Raw genomic sequence first — 23891 nt, forward strand, 5'->3', positions numbered from 1 at the left:
CCTCTGAGCACTTTGAACCGAACGTTGATAAATCTCCCAACAGTGTATGGCTTCAGAACCCGAACGTTGATTATCTTCTAAGCGCTCCAGGTTTGGTACTGGGGTTGAGCAACCTTCAGATAGAACTCAATCAATTCACGATCAACCTCAGGATGAGGATGAGGAACTTCAGCAACGTTGGCGAAGGCGTGGAAAATGAACGCCTTTCGGGTTAAGGGCATGTCGAACTGAGAGTCGACAGAGTTGTAGCAGTCGAAGGAGATTACCGGTTCGAGCCATAAGATACTCGGAGTATTGATTGCCTCCTTAATCATCCTCTCGAGTGTCCAAGCAGGGAAAAGAGTCTTCTTGCTCTCGAGTAGGTCGTAGGCTTCTTTTTGCTTGCGTTCAGCTTCTTCAGCTTCCCGCGCCACACGAATGTTATCATCCTCAGTATTGCGACGACTTTTGCGTTTCAGCAAGTCGGCAATAGTTTCCTGATCTTCTTCCTCTTCATCATCTGCAAGATTCTTGCCTTTGTCCTTCACACCCGAACCAGAGGCTTGGCCTGTAGGAAGAGGTTTGGTTGTGTGAGCAGCTTTAGAGGAATGAGGAGGTTGAGATCCGGACTCCTTTTCTCCTCCTTGTTTCGGAGTGGACACGAAACTAGGTAGCCCTTCAATTTTACTGAGTAGATCCAGGGCAGGGGCGAGTTTTTCTGCAAGGGTTCGCCTCACAGAGTGGTTCAGAATGGGATCGTGCGCTTCCAGGATGTTGGATATTGCTGAGTGTACATCCGAAACACACGTCCTTATAACCTCCCGTTCGGATCGAAGAGTGTCAAGATGTTTTTGAGAACTTGAAAGTTGAGCACTCTTGACCTTGAGGGCAGTGGTCTTCCTTGCTAGAGCATCCATCAACGAGTTATCATAGGCAAGATCCTCTTGAAGTTTAGAGAGGCGCTCGTCGATAGATGTCCGAAGGGCAGAGTTGTCATCAGTTAAAGTTTGACGAAGGGTGGCGAATGACTTCAACTCTGTGGAGACGAACGTGGCCAACTGTTGAACAATTGGTTCCAACGTTGTCTTGGTTGCAGCAGCACTCTCCTGTAAAGATTCTAATAGGGCAGAGGCGTCTGAGAATAGTTTATCGACTTTTTCGGTCGCAGCCTCACAAGCTTTCGTCGAGGCGTCAATTGCAGCAGTGGCAGAAGCGACGGAATCATGTTTAGCCTTGGAGAAGGCATCAACAATCTTCTGAAGAGCAGCTTCAGAGAGAGAGGATTGAGAATTGGAGGATGAAGCTATAAGCAAATCAACCTTCTCATGCAGCTCCTTTAGGTGCTTCTTTGTTACTGGAGCTTCCTCGTCATCGTCGCTTTGGACCTGAAACGGACTGTAGTAGACCGAATCGAAGGTCATATTTTCCCCTCCAAGGAAAGGGTTATCTCCATCAGAGGCATGACCTGGAGATGTTGGTGGTGGTGAAGCTGGGGGTGTTGTGGTATGAGTAGGTTCAGGTTGAGTGTGAGTGGGGGTAGTTGAGGGTGGTTGTTGAGTGTGGGTAGGTTCGGGTGGTGGTTGGGTTTCGGTTGTGTTCATAGGTTCGGTTACAGGTGGTGGTTCGGTTGCATCGGTATGAACCCCCGTATCAGATACGTTGGTTGTAACCTTTGCAGTTGAGGTTGTTGTTGCATCGGTGAAAATGGGTGGTGGTATAGGGAAAGAAGTTTTAGGAATGGTGGTAGAGGGGTTTATGGTGGGAATGGAAGTGGGAATTGTTTGAGTGGGAGAGGGAATTGGTGAGATATGGATTTCCATATCAGGGGTAGGTGATCGGGGTGGGGTGTTGCCTCTTGGAGGGGTTTCGCCTCTTTGAGAGCCATCCGAATCCGAACTCTCACCGTCAGATTCACTCGAAGAGGAAGCGATAATGAGCTTTCGCTTCAGCATAGTGTTGCGCCTCTTCTGCTGCGGGGACTGTGCAGCTTTCGTTGATTTCCTCTTCCTGGGAGAAGGACCTTTAGCCCCTTTGGCCACCTGCTTGCCTTTATCTACCTTTTTGCCTCTCGAAATAGGCTTATCGACATCATGAATGGACTTGAGCATCTCCGGCGTGAGATCCCTCGGTCCAGACTGCTTGAACTCCTTGATAGTCCGGATGATTCTGTTGTCTGCTGGGACATCAGCATACATGGTCTCCGGAATGGAACCAATAAAAGGGAATTTCGATGCATCTGAGACGATAATCTTCGTGGTATGGAAAGTACCGATCGAAGACATCGATGCACCGGCAACAGTGGGGACATTGAACTTATCCATCGCCCACTTAGTGATGAGAGTCCAAAACCTTGCATACGACACCTCAGAATGTCGTGAAGAAGAAGAGAGGCTTTGGATGAGTTGTTGCCAGAGAACCAACCCATAGTCGACGTTGATTCCGTTGTAGACGTCATACATGATCGACAAGAAGAGTCGACTGGAGCCGTCTGATCCTGAGCTCCATTCTGATAAACCCTTGAAAAGGACAGTGAACATACCGTTCCACTGTGGCGGCAAACATGACTTTTTAAACTTCGCGACGGAGGAGAGCGCCTCCGTGTACCCCATATTGTAGAACATACTGTAGAGATGCCCAATCGGAATCGTCTCCGGATTAACCCTTGAAGGGTCAGCTGCAAATCCTAGCAATGAACCAAATCGCTGCCTGGAAATTGAGGCTTTGTGATCAGAAACCTCGAAGAAGATCCTATCGACTGCTTTATCGTAATGTGCAGTCGCATAAATCTGCGATAAGAGCTCCATGGGCACCGATTCCACCCTAGAAAGTGTTGGAGCGATGGGCAAGTATTTCAGACACTCGATGATCGGAAACATCTAGGAGTCGTATGCCTGAGGGGTTAAATCAATCACCAAACACTGTTGAGGGCGAATGGGAAGGATGTGTGAGGTAGCATGAACGGATGATGAATCTGCCATTGTTGAAGTTGGGAAGAAGATGATGAACAGTAAGGGTTTCAGGGAATTTTTGCTCTCTTAGGAATTCTGATGCAGTAAAGAGGTAAATGGGAGAAGACGTCTCTTTTTATAGTGGGTTTTAGGAGAGAGAAAAATCTGCACAAATCTTCTATCGAAATACCAAGGATTTTCCCAGAATTTGACTGATGCGTGACAGTTAAGGTAAGCGATGATCATGCATGAGAGAGAGTGTCAGATTCCTTGGAACACGCCTCCCATCAAGCGCCGTTTCTGAGAAACCATTTCAAATCCACACGCGCTTTTCTGTGCTTTTTAGAGATGAACCGCTTCAAATTCATACACGCGTCTGCGACGTCATTTGGAGATTGGACGTTTCAAATTCGCATGCGTTCCCCTTTTTACCGCCGTTTGAAATCGAATTAATTAAACTCCCGCCTGAGTCAGAAACCCTTCATCTTATCCCTGTAACGGCATCTTTTGAATAATACTGCCACGTGGATGAATTTTGACCACATCTTTTAAGTAACCAACAATTCAGTAAACCAGCCTGTAATTATTAGTACCAGAATTTTGGAAAATCAAAGATTTTCGTGCTAAGAGTGTAAAAAGAAAAGAAGTAAAGCAAATCTTTTTAGGAATAAATGTGATGTCAATAAAGACACGAAACAAATGATCCCGGGCACGAATCTCTTCCTTCAAAGTCAAGAGAGACCTTAAAGTGTTAGTGTGGTTTCCCGTTGAATAACGATCAAACACTTATTAATAAGTGTTGAAAGGCTTCTTTTAATTAGGCTCCTTAGGGTGGCTTTATCTTTGATTCAATAGTCCTAAGCTTGAAATAAGATAGAAATTGAACAACGTACTTGTGAGACCGGTGTAGTCTGTTGAACAAGTAGGTAGGAATTAAGTTTAAAGTGGCTTGGAAAATAGAAAATCTCAACAAAAAATTAAAAACTGGATCCCAAGAGAAGAAATGTTATGGTGTTTAACAATTTCATAGGAATCACACAAAATAAAAATTTGAGATTTCATCAAGATACATCCGTCAATTCTTTGGTGAAAGCTTGAGCAAATTAATTGTTCACTGTCAATTCATATTTGGTATTGAATGTTGGGTTTCACTCAGCTCGTAGTGGCACGAAACTAAGATCATAAACACAGTGTTTGTGTAACCATAAACCTCAGTGGTAATTTCTGAGAGTCTCAAGGGTTACGTTGATGAAACAAATGTAATGGAGAATTGTAATGGAGATGGTGTAAGAAATTAAAGTACCTCTGCTGTGAAGATAAGGACCAAGCAGAAAACTCTTATCTCATGTGAGAAGAGAGTGAGGTAGCTCACGATTAGAATAAATGTGATAGCCTAATTGGGAAGACAAGGTTTGTGTATACCAAGTCATTAAGGCTATTATTCAGAATCTTATGAGGCTTGGGACACATACAGCAGCATGCTTCTAGGGACACTTAACTAATCCAACAATTATATCCCCATAAACGAACGAACACACAAATAAAATGAAAGATAAGAAAAAATATTTTTGGAGTTTTTGATATATATTAAAAAAGAAAAATAAGAAAGTAAAAAAAAATAAGACTTAGCAAAAAAATAAAAGGAGTAAATAAAAAAAACTTTGCAAAAGAAAAGAAAAACATTAAAAAAAAAAACTTTGGAAAATTTTTGGAACCGAACTCGAACGTTTGGTTGGTTTCGGTTGAGAAAAATTTTGAAAAACCGAACCCGAGCGTTCGGTTGGTTTCGGTTTTGGAAAATTTTGGAAAACTGAACCCGAGCGTTCGGTTGGTTTCGGTTTTGAAAAATTTTGAAAAACCGAACCCGAGCGTTCGGTTGGTTTCGGTTTTGAAAAATTTTGAAAAACCGAACCCGAGCTTTCGGTTGGTTTCGGTTTTGGAAAATTTTGGAAAACCGAACCCGAGCGTTCGGTTGGTTTCGGTTTTGAAATTTTTTGGAAAACCGAACCCGAGCATTCGGTTGGTTTCAGTTTTGAAAAATTTTGGAAAACCGAACCCGAGCGTTCGGTTGGTTTCAGTTTTGAAAATTTTTGAAAAACCGAACCCGAACCTTCGGTAGGTTTTGGTTTTGAAAAATTTTGAAAAACCGAACCCGAACCTTCGGTAGGTTTCGGTTTTGAAAAATTTTGGAAAACCAAGGAATTTAGACTTTCAAAAAGGAAATACTTTTGACAATAAGATAAACAACTTTGTACATGACATTTACAACCAAGAAAACTACCTTTGAAGTCATGAGCGAGTGCAGATGATTCAATCGAACCTGAACGTTCGGTCAATTTCGCTTCTTACGTTTGAGGTTGAGAGGTAGTTTGTGGTACTGACTCTGATTCCATCATACCTAGCCCTTGTAAAATTCTGTTGAATGACGCTTCAGGAAGAGCTTTGGTAAAGATGTCGGCCAGTTGATCAGTGGTTCTAACAAAGTGTACTTCAACGTTTCCATCTTCCACATGATCTTTGATGAAGTGATACCTCAGTGCTATGTGTTTGGTTTTGGAGTGTTGCACTGGGTTATGACAGATCCTAATTGCACTTTCAGAGTCACAATATAGTGGGATCTTCTTCATATTGAGTCCATAGTCTCGAAGTTGACTCTGGATCCAAATCACTTGAGAGGTGCAGGATGCAGCTGCTATGTATTCAGCTTCGGCAGTAGACAAAGACACGCACGTTTGTTTCTTTGATTGCCAGCTAACCAACTTCCCGTCAAGGAATTGGCAGCCACCAGTGGTGCTTTTTCTGTCGAGTCCACATCCTCCAAGGTCTGCATCTGAGTAGGCTTGAACGAAGAAGCCTGAGTTAGAAGGATACCATAGACCTAAAGAGGTAGTTCGCTTGAGATATCGTAAAATGTTCTTCATTGCAAGCATGTGAGGTTCGCGTGGGTTTGCCTGAAATCTAGCATAGTAACACACAGAAAACATTATGTCAGGCCTGCTAGCAGTAAGATACATTAGTGAGCCTATCATTTGACGATAGAGCATGATATCAACAGCCGGTTTGTCCAGGGATGGGGTGAGCTTGGTGCCGAACGCCATTGGAACTTTGACTTTGGAATCTCCCATCATGCCAAATTTTGCTAGGAGAGTCTTCGTGTAAGCTTCCTGATTAATAAAGATGCCTTCGGTTCCCTGTCTAATATTTAAACCAAGGAAAAAGTTAATAGGACCCATTGAGCTCATTTCAAATTTAGTCTCCATCAGCTTTCTGAATTCAGCTGTTAGGCTAGGATTCGTTGAGCCAAAGATGATATCATCAACATAAATTTGAACGATCATAAGGTGGTTACCTTCCTTCTTGCGAAAGAAGGTTGGTTCAACCGAACCTTGTTTGAATTTGGACATCTTTAAGAATTTAGTCAGCGTTTCATACCAGGCTCTCGGAGCTTGTTTCAGTCCATACACGGCTTTATCCAGAATGTAGCAATGATTAGGATACTTTTCGTTCACGAAACCAGGAGGTTGCTCCACATACACTGTTTCTTCGAGTTCTCCATTAAGAAATGCACACTTGACGTCCATTTGGAAAACTTCAAAGTTTTTGTGGGCAGCATAAGCTAGAAATATTCTTATAGATTCCAGCCTAGGTACTGGAGCAAAAGTCTCTTCATAATCAATCCCTTCCTCCTGACAATATCCTTTCACTACCAGACGAGCTTTGTTCCTTATAACGTTCCCTTCCTTGTCCATTTTGTTCCTAAAGACCCATTTGAGACCAACAACCGAGGCATCTGGAGGAGTTGGAATGAGGCGCCAGACTTTGTTCCTCTCGAATTCGTTCAGTTCATCTTGCATGGCTTGAACCCAATCGGAGTGATCAAGAGCAGTATTAACTGTCTTCGGTTAAACTTTTGATACGAATGAGTTAAACATGCAGAATTCAACTTTGGAAAATAAGGATGTCTGTTTTGCCTTGAGTTGTGATCGGGTCAGAACCTTTTCAGAGACATCACCAACGACTTGAGAGACAGGATGATCTCTGGTCCATTTGGTGAGAGGAGGGTAGTTTGGATCAAAGGTTGGATCCAGTTCAGCATTTATCATTTCTTCTGGTTCGGACTGGCTTTCATAGTCGTATGACATATCAGCTTGCTCCCCCTCGATAGATGAGCTTTCAGGAATGCTTTGCGAATCTTGACCTTCAGAGGTTTCTTGTGGTGCTGAGCTTACGGGCGTTGATGCACCTTCGGATGGTGAAGCACTTTCGGTTGGTGAAGTACTTTCGGGAGCAGTTGGAGACCTTGGCTCCCCCTCAACATGTGAGGTCGGCTGAGTTGACGATGGTTGATCCTCCCCCTCGACTGAAGTATTATGTGGTGGAGGTTCGTCAGAACTTGATCCTCCTTAATTCATTCTCCTTGCAGCATCTTCGACAATTTGTTTCATGTGATCTACCTTGTTGTCTGCTGCACCTGATTCTGAGAGAGTGGCTTTCTCAGGTTCATCAAAAAGCTCCATGAATTTCTCGAATAGATTAGCGATCGAGACTGTGACTTGGCCAGTGTGCGGGAAAGATTTCCCCAGCTGTGTCTTCTTTGGCCTATAGCTTTTTGACATAGCTATCATCGAAAGTCACGTAATAAGTCTCTTCGATTTTCCTCGAACGCTTGTTTAATACTCTGTACGCTTTGGAAGTGAGAGAATAGCCCAGAAATATTCCTTCGTCGGCTTTGACATCGAACTTGTTGCGGTGTTCTTTAGAATTAAAGATGAAACACTGTGAACCGAACACATGGAAAAATTTCACATTGGGCTTCCTGTTATTGAGAATCTCATAAGGAGTGAGCGTGAATCGCTTGTTGAGATATGACCTGTTCTGTGTAAAACAAGCAGCAGAAATAGCATCCACCCAAAAATAAAGAGGTAAGGAAGCGAAACTTAACATGGTTCGGGCAGCTTCACACAAAGATCGATTTCGTCTTTCGACAATTCCGTTCTGTTGAGGTGTGTAGGGAGCTGAGAAGTTGTGACTTATTCCCTTTTCTGGCAGGAATTCTTCGAATTCTCTATTTTTGAATTCCAGACCATTGTCGCTCCTGATGTTGCGAACGACCTTCTTCAGCTGTACTTCAATCTGCTTGATGAACACTTTCAGCTTATGAGTCGCTTCAAATCTAAGCTTCAGAAAGAACACCCATGTAAAACGCGAAAAGTCATCAACAATAACAAGAATATACTTGCTACCACCGATGCTTTCGATAGATGATGGACCACATAAATCAATATGAAGTAATTCTAGTGGTTCAACAACTTTAGTGTTTATTATAGATGGATGACTTTGACGACTCTGCTTCCCCATTTCGCATGCAGCACTCAAATGATCTCTATCGAACTTGAGCAGTGGAAGACCTCGAACATGACCTCCAGTGACAAGTTTGTTGATGTCCTTAAAGTTAAGATGAGAGAGCCTTCGGTGCCACAACCAGCTTTCGTCAGATTGTGCTTTTTCTCAATAATTTCAGAACATTTCACCTTTACGATCAGATTTGAGAATAACTCTTTTCGTCTTCTTCTCAATAATTTCAGAACCCTTATCGTCAAATGAGACTTTGAGACCGGTACCTCCAACGAGCTGAGATACAATGACGAGGTTGTGTTGTAGCCCTTCCACGTATGCCACCTTCCTTATCGTGAAATCACCATTAGTAATCATTCCATAGCCTTTTATGGTGTCGAAGGAGTTGTTTCCAAACTTGACGTTTCCACCATTTGAAAGAGACCTGTATTCCCTCAGCTCTTCTTTCCTCCCTGTCATGTGACACGAGCAGCCACTATCAATGTACCATTCTTCGTCAAACTGCTCGTCACTGATAACCTGCAAAAATTAAGCAGATTTAGGAATCCAAAGTTTCTTGGGTCCACGTGAGCCTTTCACAGGAACAGGAATAGTAAGAGAGATGTCAACAAGATATGTTCGTTTTATTAGTGTTGTTTCATCTTTCTTTTTGATGGTAAAAACATTAATTTTATTAGGGTTTGGTGCTTTCGGTTTTGACTCAGGTTTAGACACTGAAACCTTCTGTTTCCCTTTTTGTTCAGCTAAAGATTGAGATTTTTGAGAGTGAACATAATGGAATTTAGAACGAGGTGGAGAAGAGTTAGAAGAGTTTGAAGAATTGGAAGAATTAGAATGAGAGAGCTTAGATTGAGATGACTTCTTGGCTGGAGACTCTAGGTGACCCTTTTGCTTTTGATCATTCGTGGGACCAACCTTAGAGTTTTGATCTCTTTTGATTTCAGAACCGAACCTTTGCTTTCGGTTGGTTTTGTTCTCTGAACGGAACTTCTGCTTTCGGTTAGAGTCATTCTCATAACCGAACCTTTGCTTTCGGTTGGAATCATTTTCTGAACCGAACCTTTGCTTTCGGTTGATGTTTTTCTCCGAACCGAACCTCTGCTTTCGGTTGTTGCAATTCTCTTGCGATTCAACAGGATTTTTCTCAGATTTTAGGTTCTTGTCTTGATGTGAGAAATAAGCATTCTGGGATTGCCAGAACTGTTTTCTTTCAGAGAGATTCTTCCTATATCTCTGATTCCTTTGACGTTTTTGATTTCTCATCTGCTTCGGTTGATGATGGATGTTAGCTTTCGATTTCGGTTTTTCTACAGCTGGTTCACTTTGGCTTTCGGTTGATGATGGATGTTGGCTTGAAGATGTGACTTCTTTTGCTGGGCTTCCTTTTTCTTGAGGAATGTCTTTCGTGCCACTAGTACTTGGCACATCAAAGTTATCAGGCTTATTCAAGGGTTCTAGTACATATCTGTCTTTGCTTTTCCATGAGGTTCTTTCAGACAAACCTACTGTTTCATCAGCATTATCGATTGGAGCTGACCAGAAGAACTCATCGTATCCATCAACATTGTCTTCGTTTACAATAGCTGTGAGTTCAGCAGTCTAATGTTCGGTTACGCCTGTGACCTTGTATACCTGATTTGGAGTAGTTCTAACCTTTTGATATACTACAGCCTTCTCTGCAAGAATCGGGGACTTTTATTGGGACAAACGAGCGAACTCCATTGAATTTTCTAAAATTAGATTCTTGTGGTTTTCAGGTTCGCTTTTTACAAATTCTGAGCAGTCAACCGTGTCCTCTACAGAAATTTCACTCATATTGTCATCCTCATTAAGCTCAGATGCATTTTCAACATCAATTTTGTTTTCTGAGCTCAAGTTGGCGTTTAAAGAGTCAAATTTTTGTATGGTTTCGGTTCTCAGTTTCAGTCTATCATTTTCATCCAAAAGGTTTTTAAGCATGTCCTTATGGTCCTTGGATTTAATGAAAGATTCTATTTTGTCCAGTGCATACATATAGGTCGGATTAACGTCCTCAGATATCACACTCTCACAATTATACGCTTCGGCATCAATTTCATCCTCCTTAAACTCAAGGAAGGGTAAAATCATGCGATGAATCTTTTTTCCTATTTCACAATCCAAATGAAGCTGAGTAATATTAGAGTAAAGACGTTTAGCAATCAGACAAAACACATTTCGCTGTTTCAAAAGCTTTAAATTGTCTCTTTGTAAATAAATGTTTTCATCTTTTATTTTGATTAATTCCGACTCCTTCAATTCGATCCACATGCGCCGTTCCTCACTCTTCAAAGACACCCTGCTTAATTGATCAGTTAGGTTAGAATTGGTGACTCGAGTTTGAGTTAAACTACTATCTAGATGAGAGATTCTTGAATTAACACTTTTTAGTTCTTTTTCATATGAGCATTGTGGGACTTTAAATGAGACAAAAACCGATTGTACCTTCTTAATCAGTTCATCGAGCTCGTTGAACTGCACACTGAGAGGTTTAGCTGTAAAGCACATATCCTGTTGCTCCTTCGGTTCATTACTCCCACCATCAGTGTTGTATCCCCTCATCTGAGATACGTCAGACACCATCAAGCACCTTCCTCCACTGCTTTCTTCTTTAGCCACACAAGCCTTTCCATGAGAAGGCTTCCTCACTTCATCGTCTTCAGAGTCGGTTGACCAAACCTCCACGCCATCGAACTCGTCATCAGCAACCGAACCCTGCACAATTAGAGCATTCATAGAAGGGTTAGCGGTAGATTTCTTCTTCCTGATCTCATCAAGCTTTTTCTGTAGCAAAGCTTCTTCATCCTTTTCAGCCATCTTCTTGAGGACACAATCCTTTGCGTAGTGATTCTTTCCTCCACAATAGTAGCAACTTACTCCAGAATCACCCTCTGCCTTCGGTTCCTTCTTAGACTCTTCAGCCTTCGGTTCATCTTTAACCTTTTCAGAACTATAACTCCCCTGCCAGTTTCAGTTTTTGTTGGAGGGAAATCTCTTCTTGATGAACCTCTTGGGGTTAGACACCATCATAGCATAATCCTCAGACGTGAGGTCATAATCCTCCAAGTTGAGGTCTTCGTCCTCCATCACAGCTTTACTTTTGGACAGGAGGGCCAACGAACCTAGGCTTGAAACCACATTCTTCACCTGCAACATGATCTTCTCCTTGGATTTCAAGATGCCCACCAGTTTCGCCAAAGAGTAGGATTTAAATTGTTCGTGCGCTTTAACTGTGGACACACTGCTCTCCACTCGGATCTGAGACTATTTAAGAACGTAACCTTCTGCTCAATAAGCTTCCTTTCGATGTCATGTTTGATCATCTTGCTAAGAAGATGATTGAAGCGATCGAACGTTTGGGTCACTGATTCTTCGGCTCCTTGCTTGAATTCACCAAACTCAGATAAGAGTAAGGTTTGAATGGAGTGTTCAAGATCTTCATCTTTAGAGTACAATTCACGTAGCCTGTCCCAAATCTCTTTTGCTGTCGTGCATGAACTCACCAGCCTGAATGTATCGGACTGAAGGGCGAATCTGATCAATCTTAACGCCTTGATATTGCACTGAAATTTATCTTTTTCATCTTGCGCAACATCTTTAACATCTTTCAGAAGATCATTGTACTCCTTTTGAGTTTTAATAATCCTTGAAGTTGCAGAATGAGAAAACGGTCCAGAAACAATTGCTTCCCAGATGAGGTATCCATTATCCTCAGATCCTATAACATAATCTTCAAAGTGATGCGCCCAGACTTCATAATCATGAGTGTACAGGATGGGAATCTTCGTTGTCGATCCAATGCTGTTCGAAATATTGATGGGATTCGATTGCGACTCGTCCATAATGATCGAATAACCTGTTCAAAGATCAGACTTGTAATAAATTAGATTAGGGCAAAACAATAAATATCAAGATACGTCAATAATGAGATGACGGCTCAATAAATTTCAATAATTGCGGAATAACCCTAATCGAAACCTTTTTCACAGAAAAGAAGTGTATCGATTACACAGCCTCCTGCTCTGATACCAACTGAAAAGTTTAAATCTAAACTTGAAGATCGATTAGATCTATAAAACAGGTAAAGAAATAAATAAACAAACAGCAAGAACACTCGGATGAATCAAACGTGTCGAATGATTTATAAACAACCCTCAGAAGAGCTCGATCAAGAACATCAACTGTAGAGGATTAAAGGGTTTACAAGAACGATGAAAGAAAGTATATTGTGATCTATCGTAATGCTATCAATCGATCTATCAAACGTTAACCTAATATGCATGCAAGCACATTATTATATACTAAACCCTACAGCTCACGGTTGGACAGGCCCAAACCTGAGATCAAAATATTGGACTAATAACCGAGCCCAATGATGCAATACATAAACGAATCTGCTACCCAACATTTATGATTGGTTGTATTTACTTTGAGCACTATTATACTCGTTGTTGTGATACTATACATGAAGTACTGCACCCCTGGACGTTTCCACCATCCTTGGTTTGGGTGTGTGACAGATTGGTATCAGAGCATTGTTTATAGTGAACTAACTATATCGAACCACATAAGATATACAAACTATAAATGCATTGGGACTAAGGTCTCTGATTTAACATTTTCAAATGACTATACTTTTAGAAATAAATAGTTTCTTGTTAAAACTATACATGCATGCATACATACTAAGGTCAGCATCATTCTAGAACAAAACAAAAGTAATGATTGTTGAATGGCACAAGTAGGCTTGGGGATGTATGGTCAGTCCTGGGAATGACATAGCCCGATCAACTATGATGGTCCGAGGAGTGATTAGCATTTGCCCAAGAATGGTTGTGATGTAGCAACAAGTCTAAAAACTTACCAACACTACCACAATGAAACACCGTAGGGGTATTTGGTGTTACTATAATTACTTCTCTGGGAACTAAATAGATTTGTATCAATAGGTCAATGATTGCTTAGTGGATACATTAAAAATTATATGTGTGACAACCCAAAATTTTCATTCGGTCGAACCCTAAAAGTCAATCACTTCATATTATAAGTCAAGTTCACTTTTAGTTGTTTTTAGGAAATTAATGTTCGTTTGATTGTTTTAATAATTAATCTTTAAACGAACGGGTGAACAGATGGGCCGTATCGGGTCTTGAAATTTCTAAACCGCGAATACCACGTACCATAGAAGTTCACGGCCAAAATTTTATGTTTGGCCCGTAAACTACCCTAAAAAACCGTAAACTCATGATTAAGCATGAGTTTACTCCCCAAAGAACATCACTTCTCGTTTTCACCCTAAAGAGTAAACTCCAAAACACTCTCAACTATCATCCCGGTTTTCGCCCGATTTCCCGAAAACGTAGGTACTTCTTGGCTTGATTTGTTGTTATATCACAACATCTAGTAATTATACATCCTTTAATCCATCAAATTTCATGTTTTGATTAGATTTCCAAAACACCAAGAACACACACTAGTGTTCTTGGACTTTAAGTTCATTTCAAGCTTCCACAAAGTATGTACTTCTATCCTAGAGTCATTTAAATCTTGCTATACATATTAATATCAAGGAAAAGTCTCAAGACCACCAGGAAAAAGGTGTTCACGGTTTTGGGAGGCTCCCAAAATCGTCAACACCAAGTATAGTGCCAAAGGGTGCTTTAGGGTGTCTAGATGCTTCACAATGCCTTAGGGACTTGTCTAGATCCATCCTTGATGCGTTTATCACACAAAAAGCACAAGAATCTCACATTTATATGTGTTTACAGTTTGGGGATCTCCCAAAACCGTAAATACCTTAAAAGTTGTATAAATGTCCCATATTTATTCCTTATACCTAGAATCTAACTAGACTATTACCTTGAAGTGTTTAGGACTTGAAAACATCAAAATACCTAAGTCCATGAGAGTTTACAGTAGTAAACTCATGAAGAAATGGTCCTTAGACCGTAAACTCCATTTAGGATTGTTTTGTTGCCACACAACACTTCCTAAGGCTTAAGCATGAAGTAGGAATGCTTGGATTGGCTTGGAAAGCTTCAAACAACTAATGGTCACAAAGGGGTTGAGTTTACGATAGTAAACCCAAGGGTTTATGACCATAAACCCAAGGGTTTATGACCGTAAACCCTTTTGCTAGTGACCACAAAACCGTAAACTCCTTAAAGGAGTGTTCCTTGAACCCCAAACACATTAGCCTTTCCTTACAACACTTAGATGCAATCCTTGAAACTTATAACACTTGTATAAGGTGTTTAGCATGTCCTAGGGTGTCTTGACATTGTTTATTAGTTGTTTAAAGACTAATTGGATACATATATGTGATATTATATGTTAACTAGGATCATAGAGTGTGTTCAAGGCTTCACTTGACACCTAGCAATCCTACATCTTCAGTTCATCCGTACCACTCAATGCAGGTGAGTTCATACCCCTTAATCAATGGTTTAAATGTTTTTAAATGCTTTATGGGGGGAATACAAGTTGAATACTTATAGTTATTACATCAATTGCATGCGATTAACGACTACAAAACCAGTGATTTTCTTACTGTTCAAACTATTTATCAAACTGTTTTACAAATTCTTATACTTATCAAATACATTTACTTAAGCTCTGTTATACTTATTATCAAATGCATGTCTATGTATGTATAGTTATATAAGCAATGTTTAAAAGGCTTAGGAAGGCCAGCCCGCCTTATTTCCTTTTCGCCGTTGAGATGAGGTCTGGTGGGGTATCGGGTATCCGTCCGAAGGTCATTTAAATATTAGTTATATATCATGTGTACATATATAGTCATAAAAGTTCTTCTAGTCCATTCAATACCCTTGGGTAGCAAGGGTATACATCCATCTTCATACGTACCAGTTACATCACTAGTAAGGGGTAGCACAGGAGGATACAAATACTATTACTAGAACAATGAAACATAAAATGATTCAGTTCATTCATGAGTCAGTACGTTACTATACATGCTAGATAGAGAGAGAACATACATTACAGCTAGCACACGCAAAACATTTCAGTACATACAGGCTAGACAGAGAAAGAGTACACTTTCATGCAATTATGTGAACCATTGAGCGGGTCATAGCACTTCCTGCCATGACTGCTCTTGTATCCTGAATCTCCTTAATTGCGGAGCGTATGAGTTTGTGTATTGATCTATACTGGATTGACTATCCTACACCTTGTTGCTCGCTACAGTGGAACTTGCAAGTCTACGGGTGCCAAATGTCATTTCTTACGGCGTCTTACATCGTCGTTTTACTAGAGTCGGTAGCAGGATACAGGTCGATCACATGTTACTTAGAAAACCTTTTGTTTTAAGGTAGTTAGTACAATGGTAGTCACTTATTACAAATACTACGGTACTATAATATTTCCCATTACATTCACTTCGTGAATATTCACACGATGCACGATAATGTAGTAACTATATTTTGGTTAATGATAGTCAGAATTGGGAAAACACACACTCTAACAAGAGACATACACACAGACACTAGATGCCTTGGTAGAAGGCTACGGTTAGTAGGAAACATAGGGTTTTCTAGGAGAGTTCAAACATGATACAAAACATTATACAAAACATTATACAAAACATTGTACAAAAGATCTTACAGAAACATCTTACAAACGTTTTCATATAAACACATACATTAATATACTTATGATCTCACCAGAATTAAGTTGATACTCTCTTTCAAATAACATGTATTCTCAGGTCACCACTAGACTGGTACAGGTGCCAGGCTTTTGAGAAGATGGAGTTCGTTCAAGACTCATCTTTTATTTTGATATGTATATTTTTGCTGTCTATAACTTTGACATAACACACATATATGAAACTATATTATTAATGCAATGGATGATGTTGTTGCTTGTTTACTACTATTCATTGTTGTGATACTGTACATGACATCCTCCGCCCCAGAATGTTTCCGCCATTCATGGTTTTGGGGTGTGACAATATGTACCCAGGACGTCATAGACTTATAATCTGTGGATCTTTGCTTTATTTCTTGTTCCTCGTTGGGTTGTGGAATTAGAGTTAGGGTCGATTATTCGAAGGTCTATCATGTCCCAAATACATATAACTAGTATGCACTATGTCATTACAGAAGTAACTAATAAGGATCACCCCCTATAAGTAATTAATTATAGAGTTAGATGCCTACTAATTATCTCTTCCACTCCTATTCTCACATGTACAACATAGCAAGAACCTACTTACTGGACCACCCCTACTTTCCCAACCAGAGAAATGGTGGATGGTTATGAGAAAAATCAGAAGCGGAACCGGGGGTAATCAACCCTCCATGCATAGCCAGGGTTCCCGCGAACCGTTTCGACTACGTCGAACCTGTGCCCCGTTGGGATACCGTGATCGAGGGTTGAATTCGAACCATGGGGAGAACAACAAGGGTCCTATGACCTCAACCATGGGGGACCGACTGATAGAGCCCTCCTGGCGAAGACCCGGCAGATCGCGAACATTGGGGATTGAAACAGGAAGACTACAACCCGAGTTCAGAAACTGCACGCTACTACAAACCCTACCGTCTCTCGTACCCGAGAATCAGAAAGAGACTAGCATTTCATAGCCCAACTCTCTTTTTAGGACCTTATCACCGCTCGAGCAGAGGCATGAGAGTAATAGGGTAGACACACGACATTCAAAGAGACGATGATTGCAGCCAAGCATCGATTGGCAAAGCTGCAAGGTGCATCGACTTTGCCTCAGGCATCACAAGGGACGGATTGTCATGAGTAGAGTTCATACCGCTCACAGTACTTTGCAAATTAAGTTCTTGAGTATGCGTTGGTGCTACACGATTCTAGGTGTAAGCACGTCACTGCGATTTAAGCGGTTGTACTAATCGAGAGATCTATTTGCTATCACAACTTTTCCCTGCGTGGATGTGAGGTATACCTGCATGGAGGCCAAAAATGTTCACTGAAACCACAATTACTAGAATCATATTAACAAGATGGGCTTAGGACCTAGCTTAGGTCAAATTACAAGGTTTCACTTGGATACAGAGCTACTAGAACACATGAGTTTATCATATAAAGACTCTCGTTATGAACTATTTACAGAACACCCTTAACAACCGAATTACGTTACAAATTCATATAAGATAAACTTAGTTAGAAAACTTGCGACAAATAGCCATTCTAAAGACTCATTTCCGTCTTACCTTTAAACATTTTGGTTGAGAGGTTCCTTCTTTGTAGACCTGTGGGGTGCGATCATATAAGCACTAATACACTGGATCCCATCAAAACTCCTCAGCTAAGTATGTTTGGACAAACATGATTCTAAGATGAGTAAAGGTTAACGCCCGTATGAAACCTACTCCTACCCACTGCCATAACTCCATCTTAGGAACATTAGCAGAAACACTAGGAATAGTACAGTAATGTGCAAAAAAATTTATGTGTGAATATAAATCGTAAGGATGCACTTGAGATAATTATTCCCACTCACGAATTCGTTTTCATCGTGAAACAGAGCTATGTCTTCACCAAGAGGCAACCAACCAACTAGCAAGGCGCCAACCCTGTAGATAGACTCTGCTACTTTTCATGCTGCAGTCACAGCAGCCGTGGCAGCCGTCATGTCGCAGCTAAATGCTACCCACACTAGCAGGCGCGGAGATGATGTCAGAAATACTAACTACAATAACAATCAAGAACACCAGCGGGCGTCTACCAACGAAAATGCCCCAGACCACAAACCTATGAACAATAAGCAAAAGTTTTGGAACAAAAAGGAGCGCAACCAATCTCAGAAATCCGCTAAAAGACAACAACCCATGGCCACCCCTACAATTACGACAACAATCACAATACATGCCTTGGCATCAACCACGACATCTATCGCCCAAGCATCAGACATGCAATATATGGGAGCACTCCCAAATTGTAACGAGTGTGGCTTCCATCGCAATGGGGTTTGCCAGGTGATGCACTGTAAAAACTGCGACAAGAACAGACATGCTGCCCGCTTCTGCAGAAACTAGACCCAGCACCTCCCTACAATCACCAACACCAAAGTAGGCGCAGTATGCTATCTATGTGGTGAAATGGGACACTTCAAGAGAGACTACCCAACTGAGAAGAATGATGGAGGAGCAGGAGGAGTGTGATGAACACACCAACATGAGCAGCAAGGGAACCATATTAGGACTTTTGTAATGTTCCCAACGACAAAATGTTTAAGTTTCATATGTTTGTAATCAATTTGGTATGCTTGCTAAAATCACCATCCTTCTAAAAGTAAAGACACTCATATATGACCTTAAGATCATTACCTGTAAGCTGTGATGACTTTGTACATACAATGGGGTTAATTATAATCAAAATACTAAAGTTTTGAAACAAATAATGCCATCCTGACTCCTATTCCATGTCTAGTGGTAGGAATTGAGTGGGGCCACCCACTCGACGATTTCACCAACATCAAATAACATACGACATTCATATACCGCTCGATCATAGAGAGACCTGTCAGGGATCATGATATCAAGTATCATTACTAGCTATCGAAACACACCAACTACCGGTGCTAGACACTATGGTATGAATCATCTACAATAATAATAATATCGAACAAAACGGAACACACTGAAAAGAAACACAAGGTACTCTGTCACTCTAATGAGCTCTTCTTACGAATACAACTTAACACATGTTTTACCTAAAGAGATACTATTGTCATCATTCAATTTCAAATGGTATAGCTCTCATCTTCCCTGTTTAACGACTACGAGAGGACCCTTCATCGAAACCGTTGTCTCCCACAAGCACATCCAGCACGGACCTCCGGGTCATCTCTCGCTGTGAAACCCCAAAACACGCACTAGAGGAGTGTTATACTTCCCGAAACCTTCTCACAAGTATTTCCAGGAGACCCTTCGGGAATGTTACGCATACAGCAGACAAGGTTCAAGCACAGAAGCTTGGGACGGATACGGTTAGTCTACCACTACTACGTGTATACACGAGGATAATGTATAATTAAGATTCTACGGACATTGGATGTGTGCTTCCGCACTATTTCCTATTCCATGTCTGGCTGCGGACTTGGGGTAGAGTCACCCATCCAACTGTCTTGCCAACCTTAAGTACATACGACCTATATGCGCAAGTTAATGATAGATGGACCAGGTACGAGTCCTGCCATGAACCTCGGGCCAAGGTTGCCCAGGAGGATGAGTGAACGTCCTATCATCCGAATAAGTCTAGTCGCGTAAACTAAACCCTCATGCTTCCTACCAAGCTAAGCAATCGAGGAACACTACAACAGGCCTTATGCAGCGCTCTGAGGAAAAGTTATTACTTATGACTTAAGACGGCTAAAGACGTACGAGGTCGGCTAGATAATGCATGACCTCGAACAAGGATCGGTAGTGTTCGCCCTAGAGGTCTAGAGGTACCATCTCTACGACACGAAGCATACAATCTTCACCGATCATAAGAACCTAGAAGGTGCGGACGGTGGGGCATGTTATCCCATGAACCGGATCTGGACACTAAGGTTGATGGATTCAGAAATAATATCACAAACGAAGCACACAAAAACTCGCTACTCCCCTTCATCTAGGCTCGAACAAGATGTGTCCGGACCTCAGAAAGTACCATCAGTGGACGAATAGGGAGGCAGACATCGCTACACATGTGGGCACATATCGGACATGTGCCAATATCAAAAGAGAATAAAGGAAACCTTCGCGTCTCCTACAACAACCAGTGATACCTGAAAGGAAGTGGGAGCGGTTAACCATGGGCTTCATAACCAAGCTACCTAAGGCAATGGATGGTCTCGATACCATTTGGGTAACCGTCGACAGACTGCCTGAAAACGCACACTCCCTACTAATCAAAGAAACCGACAGGAGGGAGGAATCGACTAGAACATACATCAAATAGATCATACGACCACAGGGTCTATTAATATATGTTATCTCTAACAGAGATAGTAGATTCATTTCGCGACCCTAGTAACCTTTACATGGAACTAGGTTAGATTTGGGAGTGGCCTACCAACAGCAAACCAATGGGCATAACAAAAGGGACTGTTCAAATATTGGGCTACATATTATTAGCTTGAGTGACTAACTTCGGTAAAACGTGGGTGTGCCCCCTTACCACTTGGCGAAATCGAAATGAACGAGAGTCTCCACTTTGTAGCGGAAAGCATACGGGCACACACAGAATACACTATCATTTCAAAACAATAACTGCTATAAATTGACTTAGCTCAAGTTACAATAAGAAATTCCAAGACGTCATTTAACATCTGGCGGAATGGTCCCCGACATACCAATTTCTTATACTACCAAAAGTTTTCCCCATCTTTTCTCCAAATTCATGAAGTCCTGCACCCCCGGACGTTTCCGCCATCCTTGGTTTGGGGGTGTGACAGTTAGGGTTTCTAGCCCCTTTTTGAGTATGATTTTATGAATCAATTGGTCCCTTCTTGTGTTAAGGCTACGGATTTGGATCCAAAGAAGTCCATAGATCTATGCCCCTTGATCTTTATGGGGTGTCATTGGGTTATATGAGCTTGGGATGGCATATTGAGACCATTTCTTCAAATAGAGCCATTGGCTCTTTGCATGGGCATCAAGATCCAAACTTTATGTGTTTTTATTGCTTTAAGAGGCCAGATCTATGAGTTAAAGGAACGGATCTGACCTCAGGAGCTCATTTGAGCTCGCGCACGGCACGAACTCGCCGACTACCAAGAGCAGAATCGGGGAGTAGGGTTAGGGTTTCCCCATAAGTTCACTCAGTGGGTACTTTCCGAGTTTGGGAAATGACTCAGTGAGTCAGAAGGAATTAGAGGACTGGAGTTCAAGGCGGAACTCGCCGAGTTCGTATTGGGACTCGCCGAGTTGAGTCGGGGTGGCCCCGCGATTCATGCCAGGTGTAACCCGTCGAGCAGGGGAAAGAATCGACGTGTCATGAGGGACTAAAGGGATAGTGGACACGCGTAGACTCGCCGAGTCACCTAGGTGCACTCGGCGAGTCTGGTCAAAATCTGACCGTTGACCTTGTGGACTTTGAGGGTATGATCAACAATGGGGTCTTTGTGTCAAGAGAGGGTTGAGTCTAGTCTAGAGAGTTATATTTATGAGAGTATTTTACTTTATGTGATTAGGCAGAGGCTAGACCGTATTTCCATCGAGTCGGAGATTTATCGAGACATCTGAGGTGAGTCTCCTCACTATACTTTACCTAGAGTGGTAACAGAGTTATGTGTTAGTGTACTGTTGAGTTATGTACCGGTGTATCTGTATGCTATTTATGTGTTATTGTGATATGTGATATGCATGATTTAGAGCTTCCAGAGATAGGACCAATTGGTCCATAGAATTAGGGCTAGAGTGTCCATAGAGAGTTGGGACTGGAGGGTCCCACTGAGACACACTGACCAGAGGGTCAGCAGAGTTATAGCCTTGAGTGGCTGATATATGTGTTAGAGTGGTATTTTGGGGAACTCACTAAGCTTTTTGCTTACAGTGTTATGTGTTATGTGTTTCAGGTACCAGTGATGATCGCGGGAAGGTGCCGACATGATTCGTACACACACATGGGATTTTATGTATTTTGATCTTGGGAAATGTTTTGTGGAACAAAGATATGATAGAATGAGATTTTATTAATAAATGTGTGGTATGAAAATGTGTTTTGAAAATGTGAAAAATTGGTTGAATTGTTACGGTGTTACAAGTTGGTATCAGAGCCTTGGTTTGAGGGATTCGGATGCATCTTCGGGCATATCTGAACTCAAACTGAGGATTTGAGGAATGTTTTATTAACAAAACAATTTTTTTAAAGAGTAAAAAGGAATTTGAGAGAAACAGATGGGAGCCGTGTGTACGATCAGCCAGCGGCCTAACGATGATTTCCCAAAAATACCCTTGTAATAAGTGTTACGAGATATATTATGTTATGTTATATGATGAGCTATGATATTCATGCTAGAGTAGACTAGGTATCCTTATTAGGACTAGAGTGGCCTGGTATATGATGCCTTAGTCTAGGAGTTTTGCTGCTAGGGATGCTTGAGAGTGTTTAGATAGCAACGAGGAGCTTATGAGAGATCAGCTAGCGAGTAGCATATGATTTAAGAGAGTAGAGTGCTTGGAATTTGGGACTCTGGGAGGAGGACTTGGGATGAATGTTGAGGCGGTGTGGTCGGTAGTATTGGGCCCGTACTACCGAAGGCACCGGGTCAGTGTGCAGCCCGAGTATGAATCCTTAGGGTACCAGAGATCAAGTAGGATTGGGATATCGAGTGTGTGTACACCCGAGCAAGTATCTAATATCTTGTGTTGTATTTCAGAGAGACATCATGGTGGGGACACTCCACAGGCCAGGGAATAGTGAGGGGGGTGTGAGCGACGAGGAGCTCCGACGGATGATTCATGATAAGGTGGCTGCTGCCATCCGCGCTGATATTCCAGAGATGTTCGGGTCTATCAAGACCACCTTGATAGATACATTTGACGAGAGATATGCTGCTCTTTCTGATGTTGATGTTGCTGCGGCCACTTTAGTTGTAGCTGCGGCTATACCGTAGGGTGGTGATGCGTTGCTGTTCCGGGAGTTCAGCAACACGAAACCACCGGAGTTTGATGGGACCCAGGACCCGATTGCAGATATGTGGTGGATCTCAAACATTGAGGGGTGTTTCTTCACTTGCTCGTCTCCTGCTCATTTGAGAGTCCGGTTCGCGTTGAACCAGCTTCGCTTGGGAGCGAAGGACTGGTGGAAGTTTGTGACGGCGCATTATTCACCTGCTGAGCTTGCCGCAGTGACCTGGGAGAGGTTCACTGCTATGTTCTGAGATGAGTACATTCCCCAGGTGGAGAGGGAGCGTTTGGCCTAGGAGCTTATGACCCTCAAGCAGGGTACTGAGTCTGTCACAATGATTATGAGGACGTTCCATGAGCGGGCGATGTTCTGCCCAGAGCACGTGTCCTCCGAGCAGGCACGTATGAGCCGATATCTGAGCATTTTGAGGAGGGATATACGGGAGTTCGTGGCAAAATCGACGTACCGGACATTTGCTGAGCTTTAGGCAAATGCCCGGAAGAGGGAGATAGAGCTGGAGACCCAGGATACGGAGGAGGCTGAGTCTCAGGGGATGGATCGACGATCGGCGCAGCCTCCGCTGGTAGCCAAGCGGGCCAAGCCCGCTGATTCGAGATCTGGGAGTCAGAAGGGCCGCACTTGTGGCAAGTGCGGGAAGCGCCACGATGGGGTGTGCAGAGCAGGGTCTTGCTACAAATGTGGCAAGCAGGGGCATATGGCCAAGGATTGCCCCAAGGGGTATGCAGTATGCTTTCACTGCAACCAGACCGGACACCAGAAGGCAGAGTGTCCACATTTGCGAGGGACAGCTCAGGGAGCATCTCAGGGATCTGCCCGTGCTTCTATCAGAGCTACACAGAGCCGACCAGTGAAGGCCGAGGCACCGAAGGCACAAGGGAGAGCCTTTCAGTTAACCACGGAGGAGGTCCGTGCAGCGCCCGATTTCGTGGCTGGTATGTACTCTTTCATGTATTTATT

Source organism: Lactuca serriola, chromosome 3, assembly GCF_051521515.1.
Source record: "Lactuca serriola cultivar US96UC23 chromosome 3, Lser_US96UC23_V15, whole genome shotgun sequence".
NCBI classification, from domain to species: domain Eukaryota; kingdom Viridiplantae; phylum Streptophyta; class Magnoliopsida; order Asterales; family Asteraceae; genus Lactuca; species Lactuca serriola.